The following is a 21,449-nucleotide window of genomic DNA, read 5'->3' on the forward strand; positions in this document are numbered from 1 at the left end:
ACCAGCTCCAAGAGGTAGAGGCGCCAGGGGCTTCGGCGGAAGATTTGGAGATCAACCAAGAAGAATTTTTTGCTTATTCTGTGGTGAGAACAAGGGTCATACCACCAGGATGTGCCATGTTACCATCCAGAAGCAAAAGGAAATAGCCGAAGCTGCAGCACAATAGGCTCAGCCGAAGCAGGTCATGCACACTGCTTCGTATCATTCGCCTTACATCCCAGAATATGTAGGCAACCACCCTGCAGTTTCTATTGCTTCGGCGAGTCAACCTCAAGCTTCTTGGCAACAGCCTCCGCCTCCACCACCGCTGCAACAAGGCCAACAGCCAGAAGGGAGCCAATATGGCCCACACCAAAGGGACTTCAGAGAACAGTCCCAAGCTCGCACAGTCAACAGCACTGTGCCAGAGTCGAAGCACATCTATTGACAAATATCCTACCTTGATAGCAGCCTTTTTCATTCAGTTTTATTTTCTGTGTAATAAAGGACATTTTTCAAATTTCATGTAATAGTTTCGTTCTTTGCCACAAGAAAAATATATTTTCCTCACAGGCTTAAGTCGTTGAAGCTTAAAGATTTGCGATAACAAGGAGGACCTTCGAATTATCAAAAAATTCTTCGAAGCAACAAAAAGTCGTTCTAAGGAACGCAGAGTAAGTTTGCCGAAGTCACAAAAAGTCGTTCCAAAGGGAGCGCAGTGTAAGTTTTTTGCTCCAAAGTCGTTCCAAAGGGAATGCAGAGCTTACAGCGAAAAGTCAACGCTGATTCCGCCTAAGTAAAAGGCGAAGCGCGAAAAGTCAACGCGAATACCGCTGAAAGTAAAAGGCGAAGAAGCTCCTAAGGGAGGCTTACAGCGAAAAATAAACGCTGATTCCGCTGAAGTAAAAGGCGAAGAAGCTCCTAAGGGAGGCTTATAGCAAAAAGTCAACGCTGATTCAAAAAGATTATGTGTTTTATCGCAGGGATGTGTGTATCTTCGGAATAAACACCACCTTGCATAGCATAACATCATCGCATCATTTCGCATAGCATAAGCATCATACATCATGCTGCATATGGCACAAGAGGCGGACACAATATCGATCTTCAGAAGAATGTTTTGAAAAAGGGGAAAAATCATGCTAAGTCACAGGAGATACACTATTGATCTTCGGAAGTGTAGCTTCGGAAAATATCTACACGAAGTTTGGATATTACTCATCAGAACACTACGGATATTGTTGTGATAAATAAAAATTCTTCTTCACGAAGCATGAAAAGAAGGGAAGGTGTTTTTTCGTCAAAGACTCAAAAACGGTACGTGTGTAAAATTTCATGCATCGTAAAAATTGAACAGTAAAAACAGATATATTACATTCAGGGTTACAAAATGTTACACATATTACATTTCAGAAGTTTTTACAATAGTACTTAATCTTCTCTCAAAACAACTTCTGCAGCCTCGTTCAGGAGTCGATTAACAACTTCATCCATGATAGCTTCAGCCATCTTTTTAATTTCGTCGTCTCCTTTCGGGTGAGGGCCCGGAGACGCTTTAGTAGGATCTGAAGGAGGACAGGATACGACTACGTTGCTATTACAAATTGCGAACGAAGTTTAAAATCGAAAATTACAATACAATAAAAACCATTAGTTAATACCTATTTGTCCTTCGGGCTCTGCGCTTTTTTCAGCAGCCTCAGCTACTTCTCTAGCATCGTGAATGCCCTTTTCGCTTTTTCGAATAATTTCTCGGGCCATTTCTCGGCCACCGTTATCCCAGACATCGGTGAAAAATTTTCCACCAACCATGCTAGCTTCGGCCGAAGGATCTCTTGCGTCTTCAAAGGACAAGGCAGCTTCGGATTGCGCTAAAATCTTTACATGCTCGCAACCCTTTTTCTCCAAAATGGTGGCAATTCCCCTGGCACCCGAGAAAGCACATATGTCTCCGCGGCTATTTAAAATTTCCTCGAAGGCCTCAGCTTCGTGATCGATCCATTCAATGGGACCTTCGGGGTTGCCTCTTGTAAAGTTTTCTTCGCTCGAGAATGCGCCGACGCTGGCGAAGCTAGCTTTCAACTTCTTGACACACTCCATAGATTTGTTGTAGCATCTTTTCTTGGACGAACGAAGCTCTTCAACAGTTTCCTCTAAATGATTTGCCCATTGGTCGCTAAGTTCTCGCTTCGTTTCTTCGAGTATGCGTTCCTCTTTGGCTCTGGCCAGTTGTTTTCGAAGATCTTCAATTTCACGCTTCTGAGCCTCAGCTTGACCTTTAAAAGTAGCCTCGTCTTCTTTTATTCTATTTATCAATGAATGCAATATTTTATCTTTTTCGAGACCTTCGTTCCTTAGTTCAATTACTTCGGAACGAAGGTTGCTCAGGGCAATAACGCACCCTTCGTCTTCGGCGTCTTTTTGGGCCCTAAGGGCATTGCTAAGTATAAGGCCCTGCGAGGAAGGATATGTGTGCGTCAATAGATTTAAGCAAACGAAAAATTTTGGTCTCAAGAAAAAGTACAAAGATCTTATTTTTTGCACCTTTAAGCTATTGTATGCCAGGCTGTCGGCCAGATCGTTTTTCGACAGCACCGAGAGCCCGTCTTCTAGTGTTGGGAATCCGAAGCTCTTGCTCATCTCCCGACAGACAGAAATCTCCTTGCTGTCAGGGAGACAATACAAAAAGTCCTCTTCTCCACTGCCGTTGAATATTAACGCCCCCTTTGGATACTTCAGTTTTTGGGCGTAAAGCTGGGCCTCTTGTTTTTCTTTTTCCGATAATTTTTTCCCCGAAGCATGGCGAACAATATAATCAAGGACTTTGGGGGATGCTTCGGGGGCAACAGCACTGGTTTCTTCAGCAAGAATTGGCTCCGTTATTTTTTCTTCCTCGGTTTCCAAGGATTTTACTTTCATGGGCTCTGAGGGCCCAGCTTCAGCTTCAGTTTCTTGCTCTAGAGCCTTGGTATCAGAAGTTTCAGATTTCGCTTCGGAAGTTGCAACAGTCTGCTTCGGAGTTGTGCTTGAAGATTTAATTGTTTCCAGAACATCCAACACATTGACCATTCTCTTCCTTTTCGGAGTCACCGCTGGCCCCTTTTGGATTTTTGTTGTCTCAACATTTGCTGAAGGACTTAAAACTTCTGATATTTTTGATCCTTCAGCTGATCCTTTTGCTTTTTCCATTTTTTCTGACGATGGCGCTTCGGCCATCTCTTTGGTTTCTGATAACAAAATCTTCGGTTTTTCCAATTCTGTTTTTGTTGGCGCTTCGGCCATTTCTGCGACCTCTGGCAGTAAGGTTGGCTTGATTGGCTTTTCAGCTTCGATGGCCGAAGAGGTCTCTCCGGCGAACTCAGGCACCGAGGCTGGTTCAATATAGCGTGGCCGATGTGTGAGGTCCTTTATCCTTTTCCTTTTCGGTTCTGGCTCACTAGAAGCAGTTGCAGCTTCTTCTTTCGCAGAGGTTGTACTTTTTCTTTTCTGCCCTCGAATGGGATAACGATAATCAGGGTAGACAAACCCGATTGCGTCAAACACCCGGTTCAGTCTTTTCTTTTTTCGGCCTCCGAAGGCTGCTGACAATGCAGTATCTTCGGCCTTCGAGTAAGCCCCAAGCAGTTCATCACTTAAATTTTCAATGCTTTTTAGCCAGTCATCATCTGCTCAACGAATTTATCTCCGAACTTGAAAGTATATTTCAGCCTGATAAGTCCACCTTCGTCAGCCTCTTTTATGGTTTCTTGCGGCATTTCCCATTTCTCCGCGAGCGGCCATACTCTGAAGGCAATATGCTCTTGTACCAAATCTCTCGTTCCAATGAAAGAACAAATAACACCGAAGGCTCTCTGGCATTCTTCGGCAGCTTCATTCATTTCAACCTTCGGCCTCCGCAGGCCGAAGCTTTGCCAAATAGGGCGCATAATTATACCTTTGATATCTTCCCGTACTGTCAGGTCATTCTTCACATAAAACCATTCTGTCATCCAGTCGCCGGGCCATCTCTTCCGAAAGGTTGGCACTGGACAGCTTGACCCAGACCGAGAAACGAAACTGTAGCAGCCGAAATTATTGTGATACTGTTCCTTACCCCAAGGTTTTGTTTCGTATGATAATTCGTGTATATTGCAGAAACTTTTCACATCAGGCTCTAGACCTTGGCTTCTCACGGCCCACACAAAGATATTCAGCATTATGATTGCTTCGGGGGTAAGTTGGTGAAGATAGACTTCGAATATTTTCAGGACCTCTACGACAAAGTTGCTCAGGGGAAATCTAAGTCCAGCTTTCAAAAAGCTTCGGTACACTACGACTTCATTTTCTTCAGGATTCAGACAAGTCTTTTCTCCTTCGTCGGTCCTAACAACGGACAAGTCCCGAAAATACCTTCCTCTCATGTTGATAAGATGATTTTCCTTGATACTTGATTTGCCGAAAACCGCATGGCTTGGTCGCCAAGGGCGATCTTCGGAGTCTTCACCACCACTATCCACATCATAACCGTCGTTGTCATCGGTATCTTCAGACAAACCTTCTAAAATCTCTTTGGTGATTTTTTCTGTATTGGTCTTCGACATTGCTATAAGAAACCCCAGATTCTTCTCTTCATCGAGACTCAGCTTCATCTCGGCAGCAGCCTTCTTATCTTCAGACAACTTCGGAAACACTAAAAAACTGTTTTCAATGCCGAAGCTTCAAAACTTAAAAGCTAAGCAAATCTTGGTGTGCAAGAGCTAAAAATTGAGTGAGCGGGAGCAGATGGCAAGAGGGCGTGCCAAATGAGCTTGCGGTATGATCTTATTTATACGCCCAGTGCGTTGAAAATTGAAAGACCCCGCCTGTCAGTGAATGTTGCTATTCTAGCAAAGGGAAGGTGTTTTTTCGGACCTTCGGCTTAAAGCCTTCGTCCATGTCGCAATCTAAATTTATTTTAAAACAAATTAATATTGCGAGGGGCTACTGTTGGGGGCCTTCGGCTTACGAAGGTCCTCAAAAACAGGATTTAACAGTATTTCTGGAGCATAATGTGTGAACAGGTATCTTCGGACTCGAGTCGGAATCACGGTAAGAGAAGCCTAAAATAATACGAAGGTTGATACAGCGCCGAAGATATGAGCGGGAAAGCTTCGGCGTGCTAGTAGAAAATGAAACCGACTTAAAGATGAAAAGGCTATTCAGACCTCGGTGGATTGCTATAGAATTATTACCAAATGTAAAGGGCATGAATGTAATTTTGTGTGGGCTGTGTCCCGTGTCTATAAATAGGTGAACAGTACCCCCGTACTGTTGACGCTGATTTGGCATTCACTTTTGCGTCACATCTGTATTTTCATCCCCTTCAAAGCTGAAGGTACACTTGTAATTCGATGTTATTTCTGTTTCTTCACAATAATAATAATAAGTTGATAATAATATATAATTGCCTATGTTATCCTTTATATTCCTTATGATTCATTCTTCGTCATCGTATGCTGTGTTTATGAAGGTATGTCCTTCATAACCTTCGTCCGAAAATCATTATATCCTAAGGGAAATAATGCTTCGAAGGACGAAGGACTTTACCGTTTAACATTTTCTGTGTTGCCTTGTTCTTAACTCATAGCATTTGAGAACAAGTCCCCAACAGGCACTATGGGCGCTTGTGCTCTCAGTCGCAAGAACCTTTAGACATACGCCTGAAGGTATTCCTCATGGTCTTGTGTGCACTGGAACAAGGCCTGAGCTGTGACTGACTTCGTCTGAAAGCCTTAAAAATTGGTAACCAACATGTCCTTGAGCTTCTGCCACGACGTGATTGTCCCTGGCCGAAGGGAAGAATACCATGTCTGGGCCACGTTTCGGACTGTCATGACGAAGGACTTTGCCATGACAGCTGTGTTGCCTTCGTATGAGGATATTATTGCCTCATAGCTCATCAAGAATTGCTTTGGGTCCGAGTGCCCATCGTACATGGGTAGCTGAGTTGGCTTGTAGGATTGTGGCCATGGGATAGCCTGCAATTCTGCTGCCAGAGGAGAAGCATCATCAAAAGCAAAGGTACCATGATTAAAATCATCGTACCATTCATCTTCGTTGAATGAGCCCTCTTGATGAACCTCCCGGTGTTGGGGCCTTCGGTCGTGATCATCTTGAGTAAGATGACGCACTTCCTCAGTAGCTTCGTCGATCTTCTTCTGAAGGTCGGCCAGCCGAGCCATCTTCTCCTTTTTCCTTTGCACCTGCTGGTGAATGATTTCTAGGTCCCTGATCTCCTGGTCCAACTCCTCCTCCTGAAGTGTTGGACTGGTGGCCTTGCTCTTTTGGCTTCTGGCCTCTCGGAGAGAGAGAGTGTCTTGGGTTTTGTCTAGTGGCTGCAGTGCAGCCCCTGGCGCTGTTATCTTCTTCGGCGGCATGATGAAGGTTGATTCTTTGCCGAAGGTTGTGGAAGTGAGTACACCGGAGGTGGGCGCAATGTTGGGGACTTGTTCTCAAATGCTATGAATTGAGAACAAGGCAACATAGAAAGAAATTAATGGTTAATGCCCTTCGTCCCTCGAAGCATTATTTCCCTTAGGATATAACGATCCTCAGACGAAGGTCATGAAGGACATACCTTCATCATCACAGTTTACATTGATAAAAGGAGAAGCATATGAAACATGAGAGAATAACATGAATAATCACAGAACATTATTTACATGTCCTTATTATATAATCATGGATGAATAAGAACAATATTGAATTACATTTGTACCTTTGGCTTGACAGAAGGTGAAAGTACCAGCGTGACGCATGAGCGAGTACAAGTTAGCGTGAACAGTACGGGGGTACTGTTCATCCATTTATAGGCACAGGGCGCAGCCTGTGCAAAATTACATTCATGCCCTTTATGTTTACTATTGTCTTAAGGACAATCCACCGAGGACTAGATAGCCTTTTCCCCTTTAAGTCGGTTTCTGAAAGGGAAATAGGCTTACACCTTTTCCTATTTAATTTTGGTGGTTGAATTGCCCAACACAAATAATTGGACTAACTAGTTTGCTCTAGATTATAAGTTTTACAGGTGCCAAAGGTTCACAACAAACCAATAAAAAGACCAAGAAAGGGTTCAAATAAAGAGAGCAAAAGACAACCCGAAGGCTGCCCTGGTCTGGCGCACCGGACAGTCCGGTGTGCCACCGGACAGTGTCCGGTGCACCAGGGAGCTCAACTCCAAATTGCTCAGCTTCGGGAATTCGGGAGGCCACTCCGCTATAATTCACCGGACTGTCCGATGTAGCACCGGACTGTCCGGTGTGCCAGCAGAGTAATGGCTACACAGCGCCAACGGTCGTCTGCAACGGAACATTAAAAGTGAACAGTGCGCGCCTGCGCGCGCAGAAGTCAGAGCAGCGCCAGAAGGCACACCGGACAGTGAATAGTGACTGTCCGGTGCACCACCGGACTGTCCGGTGGCCCGGTTGTCAGAAGCTCCAACGGTCAGAACCTAACGGCCTGGTGACGTGGCTGGCACACCGAACAGTGTCTGGTGGCGCACCGGACTGTCCGGTGTGCCATACGACAGCAGCCTCCACCAACGGTTCTTTTGGTGGTTGGGGCTATAAATACCCCCAACCACCACACTTCAATGCATCCAAGTTTTCAGCCTTCAAACCTCATACAAGAGCTCTAGACTTCATTCAAAGACACAAACAAGAGATCAAATCCTCTCCCAAGTCCAAAAATCATTCCAATCAAATAGTGACTAGAGAGAGAGACATTTGTGTTCATTTGAGTTCTTGTGCTTGGATTGCTTTTCTTCTTCCTTCTTTCTTGTTTCCAACTCAATTGTAATCAAGGCAAGAGACACCAATTGTGTGGTGGTCCTTGTGGGGACTTAGTGTCCCAATTGATTAAGAAGAGAAGCTCACTCGGTCTAGGTGACTGTTTGAGAGAGGGAAAGGGTTGAAAGAGACCCAATCTTTGTGACCACCTTAATGGGGAGTAGGTTTGCAAGAACCGAACCTCGGTAAAACAAATCACTGTGTCATCCACTCTTATTCGCTTGTGATTTGTTTTCGCCCTCTCTTTCGGACTCGAATTTAATTCTAACGCTAACCCCGGCTTGTAGTGTGTGCTTAAGTTTGTAAATTTCATATTTGCCTATTTACCCCCCCCCCCCTCTAGGCGACTTTCAATTGGTATCAGAGCCCGATACTTCATTAGAGCCTAACCGCTCGAAGTGATGTCGGGAGCATCTGCCATTAGGGAGATCGGGACCGGCGACAAGTCCGCAAGCTCAGGGAGAACGCACTCAAGGGAGTCCGCCCACAAGCACAAGGAGGAATCCTCTTCCTCCATCAGTCCCAACGGAAGGGTGACAAGAAGAAGAAGATGAAGAAGGTGGTCTACTACGAGACTGACTCTTCGTCACCCTCCACCTCCGGCTCGGAATCGGCATCCGCCACTTCTAAGCGCCATGAGCGCAAGAAGTATAGTAAGATGCCCCTTCGCTATCCTCGTATTTCAAAACGCACTCCATTACTTTCCGTCCCATTAGGCAAACCACCTATGTTTGATGGTGAAGATTATTCTATGTGGAGTGATAAAATGAGGCATCACCTAACCTCACTCCACAAAAGCATATGGGATATTGTTGAGTATGGAGCGCAGGTACCAAAGGAAGGGGACAAGGATTATGATTTGGAGGAGGTAGAACAAATCCAACACTTCAACTCCCAAGCCACCACTATACTCCTCGCCTCTATAAGTCGAGAGGAGTATAATAAGGTGCAAGGGTTGAAGAGTGCCAAAGAGATTTGGGACGTGCTCAAGACCGCACACGAAGGAGATGAGGTGACCAAGATCACCAAGCGGGAAACGATCGAGGAGGAGCTCGATCGATTCATGCTTCACCAAGGGGAGGAGCCACAAGCGATGTACAACCGGCTCAAGACCTTGGTGAACCAAGTGCGCAACCTCGGGAGCACCAAATGGGATGACCATGAAATGGTCAAGGTTATTCTAAGATCACTTGTATTTCTTAATCCCACTCAAGTTCAATTAATTCGTGGTGATCCTAGATACAAGCTAATGTCTCCCGAGGAAGTTATAGGAAAATTTGTGAGCTTTGAATTGATGATCAAAGGCTCAAAGAAAATCATTGAGCAAGGCACCTCCTCCGTACCCGAGGCACAACCCGTCGCATTCAAGGCAACGGAGGAGAAGAAAGAAGACTCTACACCAAGTAGGGTCCCCATCGATGCCTCTAAGCTCGACAATGAGGAGATGGCGCTCATCATCAAGAGCTTCCGCCAAATCCTCAAGCAAAGGAGGGGGAAGGATTACAAGCCCCGCTCCAAGAAGGTTTGCTACAAATGTGGTAAGCCTAGTCATTTTATCGCTAAATGTCCTTTGTCTAGTGATAGTGACAGGGATAACGACAAGAAGGGAAAGAGAAGAGAAAAGAAGAGATATTACAAGAAGAAGGGCGGCGATGCCCATGTTTGCCGGGAGTGGGACTCTGATGAGAGCTCCACCGACTCCTCCGACGAGGACGCCGCAAACATCGCCGTCACCAAAGGGCTTCTCTTCCCCAACGTCGGCCACAAGTGCCTCATGGCAAAGGACGACAAGAAGAAGAAGGTAAAATCTAGATCCTCCACTAAGTATGCAACATCTAGTGATGAGGATGATTTGTTTACTCTTTTTGCCAACCTCAACATGCAACAAAAGGAGAAATTAAATGAATTGATTAGTGCTATTCATGAGAAGGATGAACTCTTGGATAGCCAAGAGGACTTCCTTATTAAGGAAAACAAAAAGCATGTTAAGGTTAAAAATGCTTATGCTCTAGAGGTAGAAAAATGTGAAAAATTAACTAATGAGCTAAGCACTTGCCATGACACTATTTCTAGCCTTAGAAATGAAAATGCCAAATTAATTGCTAAGGTTGAGAAATCAAATGTTTGTGATGGTTCAATTGTTAGTCTTAGAAATGATAATGCTAGTTTAATTGCTAAGATTGTTAAATTGAATGCATCCCTTTCTAGCCTTAAGATTGAAAATGAAAAATCTCTACTACTTATTAAGACTGCAATAGTAGTCTGCCTCTGACGTGTTCTGCCTCCGACGCGTTCTGCCAACGGCTATTCTGCCTCCAATGGACACGTCTCCTACATGTGGGCCCCCACCGGCCGTACGTACCATGCAGTCCCGCGCAACAAAATAAACAGGACATACACAAGTTTATGAGCCACGTTCCGTTCCATCTGTCTCAGTGAGCAACATACAATACACAGCTGCGCTTATAAGCCATGTTTCGTCACTCTCAATAGCCGATGTGGCACTAATAAAATAGATGGCATACCAGAGCGCCTGTGGCAGCGGTTCGTGCGGCCCAATGATTTTCGTGTGGACCTAAGGCCCATCATCCCATCGTGTAGCCCACTGTCCCAGCGTGCAGCCCACCGTGCCACAACCGTCCCCAATCCCACGCCCCCCTGGTCAGCGGACTCTTCCTCTACCCACGACCTCCACCCCAAGCGCAAGGACCGCCTCGTCGAGCGTGCGCCCTACGCCCGCCCGTTGTCCCCCGTGGAGGAGCCAGAGAAGAAGACGGTCAAGCCGGCCTCGGCCTTGGCCTCCTGGCTCGGGCTCGACAGCACGGAAGCCGACCGCCTCACCATCGCTACTTGGTCTGCCCCGCCGTCTTCCCCCAGATCGTGCAAGACCTAGGTCTACCCAGTCGCCGCTCGCCCGCTTCCCCCTCAACCTCCAAGCCCAGGTAACCTCCGCCTCACGCTCTCTAGCTCCGCCTCATCCACTGTTAGGAAGTACACACCAGAGCGCCGCTAGAAGTTCATCCAGGGGCAACGAAGCAACCACGAGAAGATCCACACGGCCACAATGAAGGTCGACGCGGTTTCCTGCCCTTCCTCCTCCATCCCAACGCCCTGCACGCTAGGTGTTTGTGCGAATGTCTAATCCACGTTTGTGTCCGCAGATCCTGATGTACCAGCTTTGCAACAGCGTGGCCTTCGTCCACGACCCCAAGGTGCTGCACCGGGAGCTCAAGTTGCACATCCTTCTCAAGGACCACAAGACCATGGTGCTCAAGATCGCCGACCTCAGCCTTAGCCACGCCATCAGGTTCATGGAGATCTAGCATTCATAGTATTAATCAATATTGTTTTAACTCAGTTATATTCTGTAGGAAAACAAGTATGTGATATTTCCCCCCTTTTGTAGGCCAGAAATGGTTGTAGGTTGGTATCACTCACATCCTGGCTTCGGATGCTGGCTATCAGGCGTCGATATCAATACTCAGCAGGTCTATGCAAATCCACTTGTTCTCTAAATGGGATCTTTTGGAATGGTCTATCAAAACAGGATAGTTGTTGTCATTGCATTGTACTATATGTCATGTCAACGTCAATATAAACACTGATGTGTTTTTTTAATAAAGCATGGATATGATATTATGATATGTTGTACTATAATTGATCAACTGTAGGCACCAGGCAGCTTCTCCCCTTCTATCCCCCTATTGCCTGTTTTCAATTTCACTACCTTCATTATGTAGGTTCCATCACCCTGAAAGTTGTGGATGAACTCATCTTGTTGGTAGTTCAGTTAACCCGCGTGTTTTTTCATAAAAGAAAAATGGGTGACATTAGCTAATTATTGATCCCAACTCACTGGAGTTGTTCTTCTCTTATCTACCTTTTGTGCTTCTGTTCTATATCTTATATCCTATATATAGTGCCAAACACTGCACTCGTAGGCCTAAATTTGTTCAATATATAAATGTGCAGAGTTTTGAAGCTTTGAACCCCAGAGCCGTTGCTGTTGTGATAGACCCCATCCAGAGTGTGAAGGGGAAGGTGGTTATTGATGCATTCCGCCTCATTAATCCTCAGACCATGATGCTTGGCCAGGAGCCACGTCAGACAACATCAAATGTTGGGCACCTAAATAAGCCATCTATTCATGTAAGTACTAAGTAATATTGTATCATATCTTGGCCTGCATGACAGGTTTTTTTCTATCGCACAATGCATGGGGGCTGTCTTACCCCCGCAAGTCAAGTTTTTTTAATATTGTATCATATGAACTTGTTTTGTCCCTTTATTAAAAAATGATTTTGACCATATCTGTTCTTTATCAGGCTCTTATCCATGGGCTGAATAGACACTACTACTCAATTGCAATCAATTACCAGAAAAATGAGCTTGAGGAGAAAATGCTATTGAACTTGCACAAAAAGAAATGGACCGATGGACTAATTTTGAAGAGGTTTGACACTCACTCGAAAACCAACAAGCAGACTGTCCAGGTGCCTATGCCACTGAGCTCACTTTATCTGTCTGCTGAGATGATTGTTTTTGTGTTGATCCTTTAATTCTTGAGAGTAATATGTGTTTCTTTTGTCCGTTATTGACAATATGTCTGTTCTTGTCCAGGAAATGCTAAACCTAGCCATCAAGTACAACAAGGCAGTGCAGGAGGAGGATGAACTGCCACCTGAGAAACTTGCGATAGCAAATGTGGGTCTGCAAGATGCAAAAAAGCATTTGGAAGAGCATGTGTCGAATTTGATGTCATCAAACAAAGTTGATACAACCACTGGTTGGAATGCATTAATCAATAGTTTTTCCCACTAAGCTACCGGTATTTACAGGTTATACATCCATGTTTACTCATCCTTTTCCCTCCCAATTAAGGATCATATGTTTACAGGTTACACATCCATGTTTACTCATCATTCTCTAATGTTTTTTTCTTATTGACTTTATTAATTTAATTTCCAAAGTTTTTTCCGTTTCAGATGTCTTTCACTGCCTAAACTAATGAATAAGCTCATCGGAAATTCTAAGCGCTGTCAGTACAAGAAACTACTCCTGAAGCATTGTTCTATCAATTCCATGGTACATATGAACATATTTAATTGTTTTCATTGTTTACAGCACCTAACACAGAAGTTTTTTTATTTTTTAGTGTAGTGTGAGTGCATGATTCATTTCATTGAGTTTCATAAAACAGGAAACTTTCAAGTTTTTGTAAGTGGCTTTTGGTATTGAGGACGTATACGTCATCATAAAATAGGTCTGGAATGCAAAAAAATTAGAAATATACAAATATGCAGGCTGCACGTTGTGGCTATGAGGGTTCTGTGAACGAGGCCATCAAGATGTTTAATCCCATGGTTCACGCTGGGTTCATCCAGAACATGTGGCACGTGCCTGCAATATGCTTTGTTGTAGTTTACAATGAACTATGTTTCTTACAGTGTTTATATCTTCCTGCGCAATTGCACCTAGCAGTTGAGGAGTGCCTCTTTGGCTCTTTTCGTGTAAGCATTAGATCTTTTACTACCTACATTCTTCTTGTGTTTTCTTGGCTTACTCGATCGCGAAGTATTAATCTCTATTTGTGACAGATGGCTTGGCAAGATTATAGTAGAGACTTGTATTTCTCATATTGCCGCAAGTGCTCCCATGAAGAGGACATTCCGCAAGTACAGCTATCGTGACATCGACCTCGATACTCTGCTTAACATGTCCACCGACGACCTTGTCCAACTCTTTCTGGTTGACGCCTGGAGAAGGTACCTTTCATGCTACGATTTGTTTGTTTCCAAGGGATGTTAGTTTGCAGAGATTTGATGTGATGTGTTTATTTTGGTAGGTTCCAGAGGGGTTTGAAGAGGAAGCCCATGGAGATCATCAAGAAGCTATGCAATGCAGTCAGTTTCCAACTGCTCAATTTTCATTACCTCCTTACCTCTATTTGTTAGTGTTTTAGTGCAACCCAATCGAAAAAATGCATGGATCTGTTGTGCATGATTTTATAACTCTGTAATTTATGCTTATGTTTTTTATTTTACTTTCTTAATAACTTAGTAAGATGAACACTCCCTCACTGGATTTTCACTATATGCTTATGAAGGTTTAACAAGCAATTGACAAAGTTCCAGCACACAACATTTATAATACCTAATAACTATCGTTAGATTCTTCGTTCAACATATTTTAATAGTATATCTATTTTATGCCATATATCTTTGTAATTTTCTTTGTAATTTTAGTCAAATTTGAGATACTTTGGCTCTCAAAAAAAGCAGAGAGTACTTCATTAACATGCATTCTTTCCTTAGTCATTTGTGCTATTTATACCTACCTGCTCTCTCAGTCTTAGCTCTCAGTTTGTTTATTAGGATTAATATAATTTTCTGGAAGCGCCATTCATCTCTTGTTGCTGTTTCAAGATTCATGACCTCAGGCCTTAGTTCTTAGATGTGTCGTTGTCTGTTTCTTACTTAAATTTGGTTTCTCAAGTTCACCACCTTAGGTCATAACTCACAGTGTTTGTAGCTACATACTATGTATGTTCCAGGTGTTCCAGTGCACATCAAGTACACCACCATTTATGTGAAAGAGATGGAGCATATTAATTTTAGTTAAAACATTTGTTGCATTGGCTACGTTGGTACGTGTAACTTCATATAAGTGGTCTCTTCTGTTAGATGGAGCTCCCTAAGTGACTTAACATTGTGAAGACTGAGATTCAAGGAGCTCCCTCCTTATGATCCTAACTGTTACTACATCGGGGCTAAAGGGTCTTGTCTATCTGACAAAATCATTTACTAGCACACACTTCAATGTCTAGATTATGCACTTCTATCAGTTTTTAATTTTCTTCTCCTGCAGCGTCCATTACAAGGAAGATCTACCTGAGGCAAGGAATTGGTGTGGATGGCTTTCAGAAGATTTATGGTGGCTGCACCTCAAACGCTTCGGCAAGGTAACAGTGCCTGACTCTCCCCCTTTCCCATCTGATTCAATGATATAAGCCTACAACGGACGGTCGTGCACTGTGGTAGTTGGCAGAGACGAGTTTCTGCGATTGCATCAGATTGCCACATGGGACCATCGCGATTTGTTACTGCTTTGGTTATACCAGCTAACTTTTCTCGCCTCTAGCTTACTATCGTTCGGCTCATACTTAGCGACATGGGAATAATCCATTTTTCCGTGGTATTGTGAGGTTGCTCGATTTCTGGCTACAGGTGGACAACGCCAACAAGTACGGGACCTTGCTGGAGGTTGTTTAGGTGCTGACCGACCTGAAACTGACCATCAAGCGGGCCTACACTTCCTCCGACGACGAGTGGTTCATGAACGGTGAGTGGCGCTGCCTCCCCCTACTGTCTTTAGGAAGTTAAGATAGGTGAAAGGAAGATGGCACCTTTCTGGGGTGATGCAAAGCCTGACTTTTACTTGGACTGTGTAATCTTTCTATTTTCTTTCCTCCCCCCCTCCCTCGAACCTGATGTGTGCTGTGTGTGGGGCTTTGCTTCGCCTTTTTGCAGGTACTAAACCAACTGTTATTCATGTTGCTTTTTAAATATATATTGTTGGCATAGGAAAAACGAATGCAAGTATCAATTATCAACCATCTGTTTTCCAGATATGTAAAACCATTGCGCCTTTATTTTTTCCAATGATGTAGACCTGTTGTATAAGTTGAAAATAGAACGGTGATAGGTGATCATTTATTTTTTGTTGAGCAATGCAACCCAACTGTCATGCTTACAAGGTGTGTCAAACATTGGTAGTTATGAATTATTTTGTTGTCGTCCAATTACATTGTAAGATGATGCATTATTAGTGGATGCTACCATCTCAAGCACTAGAAAATTGTAAATCCTTCTGATCGAGAAACATAAAACAACTGCTCATCTACCACAAATATTGGGTTCTTTCATAGTGTGTTTTTTACCATCTGCCATTTCTGGACTGAGAGGCACCAATTAAGAGCAATCATTTATCAGTATGAAAAATCACACTGGCCCCATACTAATAATTTTATTTTCTGACGCACTGATTTTATCATATATTTGTATCCCATATTTACGTCTATTTTAAAAATGAATGTGTAATCTTTTGTATTCCATATTCTACTCAGATATAGTGATTATGATACGAGTGTTGGGTACCCACCGGCAAGTCTACTTGTATCTATATTTTGATGAAAGTTGTTGTGGTTATTTTTAATTTTTGTAGTGGTTATGATATGAATGGATTGAAACACTGTGTTGTTTAAGATCATGTAAAATTTATATATATATCTAATTTAGGTCGAGAAGTCTCGTGTTATGATATGTTGTTTGATTTACGGTGTCGTGTCATGTGTATAAATTTTATACTTTGTTTGATTTGCGGTACCACATAGATAACGATTCTATGTGTTTCCTCATAGCACCGCACGGGCATAAACCTATTTGTACATAATTATCATGGTATTATAGGTCCCCGTTGCAACGCACGGGCACTCACCTATTAATCGTTAAGGCTAAAGATCTAAATGTTTGCAATACTTCTATTTCCAATCTTAGAGATGAGAATGCTATTTTACACGCTAAGATTGTTGAATTAAATACTTGCAAACCCTCTACATCTACCATTGAGCATGTTACTATTTGTACAAGATGTAGAGACATTAATATTGATTCTATTCATGATCACCTAGCTTTAATTAAACGACAAAATGATCATATAGCTCAACTTAGTGCTAAAATAAATGAGCATGACTTAGAAAATGAAAATTTTAAATTTGCTAGAAGCATGCTCTATAGTGGGAGACGCCCTGGCTTTAAGGACGTCATTGGCTTCCAACAGGGAGACAATGTCAAGCTTAATGCCCCTCCTAAAAGATTGTCTAATTTTGTTAAGGGCAAGGCTCCCATGCCTCGGGATAACGAGGGTTATATTTTGTATCCCGCTGGTTATCCTAAGGATAAAATTAGGAGAATTCATGCTAAGAAAACTCATTCTGTTTCTCACCATGCTTTTATTTATAAGAATGAGGCTTCTAGCTCTAGGTGTTCTACACATGTTAGTATGCCTAAAAAGAAAAACTCCTATTGCATCAAATGAACCTAATGTTTCATTTAAGACTTTTGATGCATCATATGTGCTAACTAACAAATTAGGCAAGTTAGTTGCCAAATATATTGGGGCCAAACACAAGGGATCAAAGACTTGTGTTTGGGTACCCAAGGTGCTTGTTTCTAATGTCAAAGGACCCAAGACCGTTTGGGTACCTAAGAACAAGGCCTAAACTTGTTTTGTAGGTTTATGCATCCGGGGGCTCAAGTTGATCATTGACAGCGGGTGCACAAACCACATGACTGGGGAGAAAAGGATGTTCTCCTCCTATGAGAAAAACCAAGATCCCCAATAAGCTATCACATTCGAGGACGGAAATCAAGGTTTGGTCAAAGGACTTGGTAAAATTGCAATATCACCTGACCATTCTATTTCCAATGTTTTTCTTGTAGATTCATTATATTACAATTTGCTTTCTGTTTCTCAATTATGCAAAATGGGCTACAACTGTCTTTTTACGGATGTAGGTGTTACTGTCTTTAGAAGAAGTGATGATTTAGTAGCCTTTAAGGGAGTGTTAGAGGGTCAACTATACTTAGTTGATTTCAATAGAGCTGAACTCGACACTTGCTTAATTGCTAAGACTAACATGGGTTGGCTCTGGCACCGCCGATTAGCCCATGTTGGAATGAAGAATCTTCACAAGCTTCTAAAGGGAGAGCACATTTTGGGACTAACCAATGTTCATTTTGAGAAAGACAGAATTTGTAGCGCATGCCAAGCAGGGAAGCAAGTTGGTGTTCATCATCCACACAAGAACATCATGATGACTGACAGGCCACTAGAGCTGCTCCACATGGACTTATTCGGCCCGATAGCTTACATAAGCATCGGCGGGAGTAAGTACTGTCTAGTTATTGTGAATGATTATTCTCACTTCACTTGGGTATTCTTTTTGCAGGAAAAATCTCAAACCCAAGAGACTTTGAAAGGATTCTTGAGACGGGCTCAAAATGAGTTTGGCTTAAGGATCAAGAAAATAAGAAGCGACAATGGAACGGAGTTCAAGAATTCTCAAATTGAAGGCTTTCTTGAGGAGGAGGGAATCAAGCATGAGTTCTTTTCTCCCTACACGCCACAACAAAATGGTGTAGTGGAGAGAAAGAATAGAACTCTATTGGACATGGCAAGGACCATGCTTGATGAATACAAGACTTCGGATCGGTTTTGGGCCGAGGCGGTCAAAACTGCCTGCTACATCATCAACCGGTTATATCTTCACCGAATCCTCAAGAAGACATCTTATGAACTCCTCACCGGTAAAAAGCCCAATGTTTCATATTTTAGAGTCTTTGGTAGCAAATGCTTTATTCTTGTTAAAAGCGGTAGAAAATCTAAATTTGCTCCTAAGGCTGTAGAAGGCTTTTTACTTGGTTATGATTCAAACACAAGGGCATATAGAGTCTTTAACAAGTCCACTGGACTAGTTGAAGTTTCTTGTGACATTGTGTTTGATGAGACTAATGGCTCTCAAGTAGAGCAAGTTGATCTTGATGAATTAGATGATGAAGAGGCTCCGTGCATCGCGCTAAGGAACATGTCCATTGGGGATGTATGTCCTAAGGAATTCGAAGAGCCTTCACAAGCACAAGATCAACCATCTTCCTCCATGCAAGGATCTCCACCAACTCGAGATGAGGATGAGGCTCAAGATGATGAAGGAGAAGATCAAGAAGATGAGCCCCCTCAATAAGACATCAATGATCAAGGGGGAGATGCAAATGATCAAGACAAGGAGGATGAACAAGATGCAAGACCGCCACACCCAAGAGTCCACCAAGCAATCCAACGAGATCACCCTGTGAACACCATCCTCGGCGATATTCATAAGGGGGTAACCACTCGATCTCGTGTTGCTCATTTTTGTGAACATTACTCTTTTGTTTCCTATATTGAGCCACACAGGGTAGAGGAAGCACTTCAAGTTTCGGATTGGGTGCTGGCGATGCAAGAGGAGCTCAACAACTTCACGGGGAATGAGGTATGACATTTAGTTCCACGTCCTAACCAAAATGTTGTAGGAACCAAGTGGGTCTTCCACAACAAACAAGATGAGCATGGTGTGGTGACAAGGAACAAAGCCCGACTTGTGGCCAAGGGATATTCACAAGTCGAAGGTTTGGATTTCGGTGAAACCTATGCACCCGTAGCTAGGCTTGAGTCAATTCGCATTTTACTTGCCTATGCTACTTACCATGGCTTCAAGCTTTATCAAATGGACGTGGAGAGTGCCTTCCTCAATGGACCAATCAAGGAGTAGGTCTATGTTGAGCAACCCCCGGCTTTGAAGATAGTGAGTATCCAAACCATGTCTATAAACTCTCTAAGGCGCTTTATGGGCTCAAGCAAGCCCCAAGAGCATGGTATGAATGCCTAAGAGATTTTCTTATCGCTAATGGCTTCAAAGTCGAAAAAGCTGATCCCACTCTCTTTACTAAAACAATTGCCAGTGATTTGTTTGTATGCCAAATTTATGTTGATGATATTATATTTGGGTCTACTAACAAATCTACATGTGAAGAGTTTAGTAGGGATCATGGTACAAAAATTTGAGATGTCAATGATGGGGGAGTTGAAGTATTTCTTAGGATTCCATGTCAAGCAACTCCAAGAAGGCACCTTCATTAGCCAAACAAAGTACATTCAAGATATTCTTACCAAGTTTGGGATGAAGGATGCCAAGCCCATCAAGACACCCATGGGAACCAATGGGCATCTCGACCTCGACACGGGAGATAAATCCGTAGATCAAAAGGAATAATGATCGATGATAGGTTCTTTACTCTATTTATGTGCTTCATGACCGGATATTATGCTTTCCATATGCATGTGTGCAAGATTTCAAGCCGACCCTAAGGAAGTTCACCTTAGGGCCGTGAAATGAATCTTGAGATATTTAGTTTATACTCCTAAGTTTGGCCTTTGGTACCCCAGGGGATCCACCTTTGATTTAATTGGTTATTCCGATGTTGATTGGGCAGGGTGTAAGATTGATAGAAAGAGCACATCAGGGACTTGGCAATTCTTGGGAAGATCTCTGGTGTCTTGGGCTTCTAAGAAACAAAATTCTATAGCTCTTTTTACCGCCGAAGCCGAGTATATTGTCGCAGGCCATTGTTGCGCGCAATTACTTTGGATGAGGCAAACCCTTAGGGATTATGGTTACAAATTAACCAAAGTCCCTCTCCTATGTGATAATGAGAGTGCAATCCGCATGGCGGATAATCCCATTGAGCACAGCCACACTAAACACATAGCCATTCGGTATCACTTTTTGAGGGATCACCAACAATAGGGGGATATCGAGATTGCTTACATTAACACCAAAGATCAATTAGCCGATATCTTTACCAAGCCATTAGATGAGAAAACATTTACCAAACTTAGGCATGAGCTAAATATTCTTGATTTTAGGAATTTTGATTGATATTTTGCTCACATCGCTCATTTATATACTTTTGATCATATCTCTTTAATGTTCTATGACTAATGTGTTTTCAAGTGCATATTATGCTAAGTCATAGATTGAAAGGGAAATGGAGTCCTCGGCGAAGACAAGGCTTCCACTCTACTTCATCGCATTATTCATCCATCGCTGTCACTCCACAATGCTCTCCAATTTGGTATAATCTTCACTCCTATATTATGTACCAAAGGGGGAGAAAGTTAGAAAAAGGGCTTATATATCACTCACAAGTATCCGTTTTTGGCGATTCATGCCAAAGGGGGGGGGAAAGTATTAGCCCAAAGCAAAAGGACCGCACCACCACCAATTTCAAAAATGTATTCTTTCAAATTTGGGTTAAGAAAAGATTTTTCAATTGGTATCTTACTTTTGATATAATTTCAAATTGGTATACCCTCTTCAAAATTAATATAAAAACCCTCTTGAACACTAAGAGGAGGATTTCATTAAGTGGAAGTTTTGTTTAGTCAAAGGAAAAGCATTTGAAACAGGGGGGGAAAATTTCAAATCTTGAAAATGCTTCTCAAAATCTTATTCATATACCTTTGACTATTTGCAAAAGAATTTCCAAAACATTCAAAACAAATATTGTGGTGCAAGCGTGGTCCAAAATTTTAAATAAGAAGAAAGCCATCCATGCATATCTAGTAGAAATAATTATTGGTTTCATTCTAAGCAACCTTTGCACTTACCTTATGCAAACTAGTTCAATTCTGCACTTATATATTTTCTTTGGTTTGTGTTGGCATCAATCACCAAAAAGGGGGAGATTGAAAGGGAAATAGGCTTACACCTTTTCCTATTTAATTTTGGTGGTTGAATTGCCCAACACAAATAATTGGACTAACTAGTTTGCTCTAGATTATAAGTTTTATAGGTGCCAAAGGTTTACAACAAACCAATAAAAAGACCAAGAAAGGGTTCAAATAAAGAGAGCAAAAGACAACCCGAAGGCTGCCCTGGTCTGGCGCACCGGACAGTCCGGTGTGCCACCGTACAGTGTCCGGTGCACCAGGGAGCTCAACTCCAAACTGCTCAGCTTCGGGAATTCGGGAGGCCACTCCGCTATAATTCACCGGACTGTCCGGTGT

The 21,449-nt window shown here is 42.8% G+C and overlaps 1 long non-coding RNA gene across 1 annotated transcript; it reads left to right on the top strand.

The window, feature by feature from the left end:
- Window positions 1–11,185: 11,185 nt before the first annotated feature.
- Window positions 11,186–11,888, top strand: LOC103626060 (uncharacterized). The gene is made up of 2 exons (XR_552691.2): window positions 11,186–11,272; window positions 11,757–11,888. It is a non-coding gene; the product is annotated as an uncharacterized lncRNA (long non-coding RNA).
- The last annotated feature ends 9,561 nt before the right edge of the window (window positions 11,889–21,449 follow it).

The sequence above is a fragment of the Zea mays genome, chromosome 5 (assembly GCF_902167145.1).
Source record: "Zea mays cultivar B73 chromosome 5, Zm-B73-REFERENCE-NAM-5.0, whole genome shotgun sequence".
In the NCBI taxonomy this organism is placed as follows: domain Eukaryota; kingdom Viridiplantae; phylum Streptophyta; class Magnoliopsida; order Poales; family Poaceae; genus Zea; species Zea mays.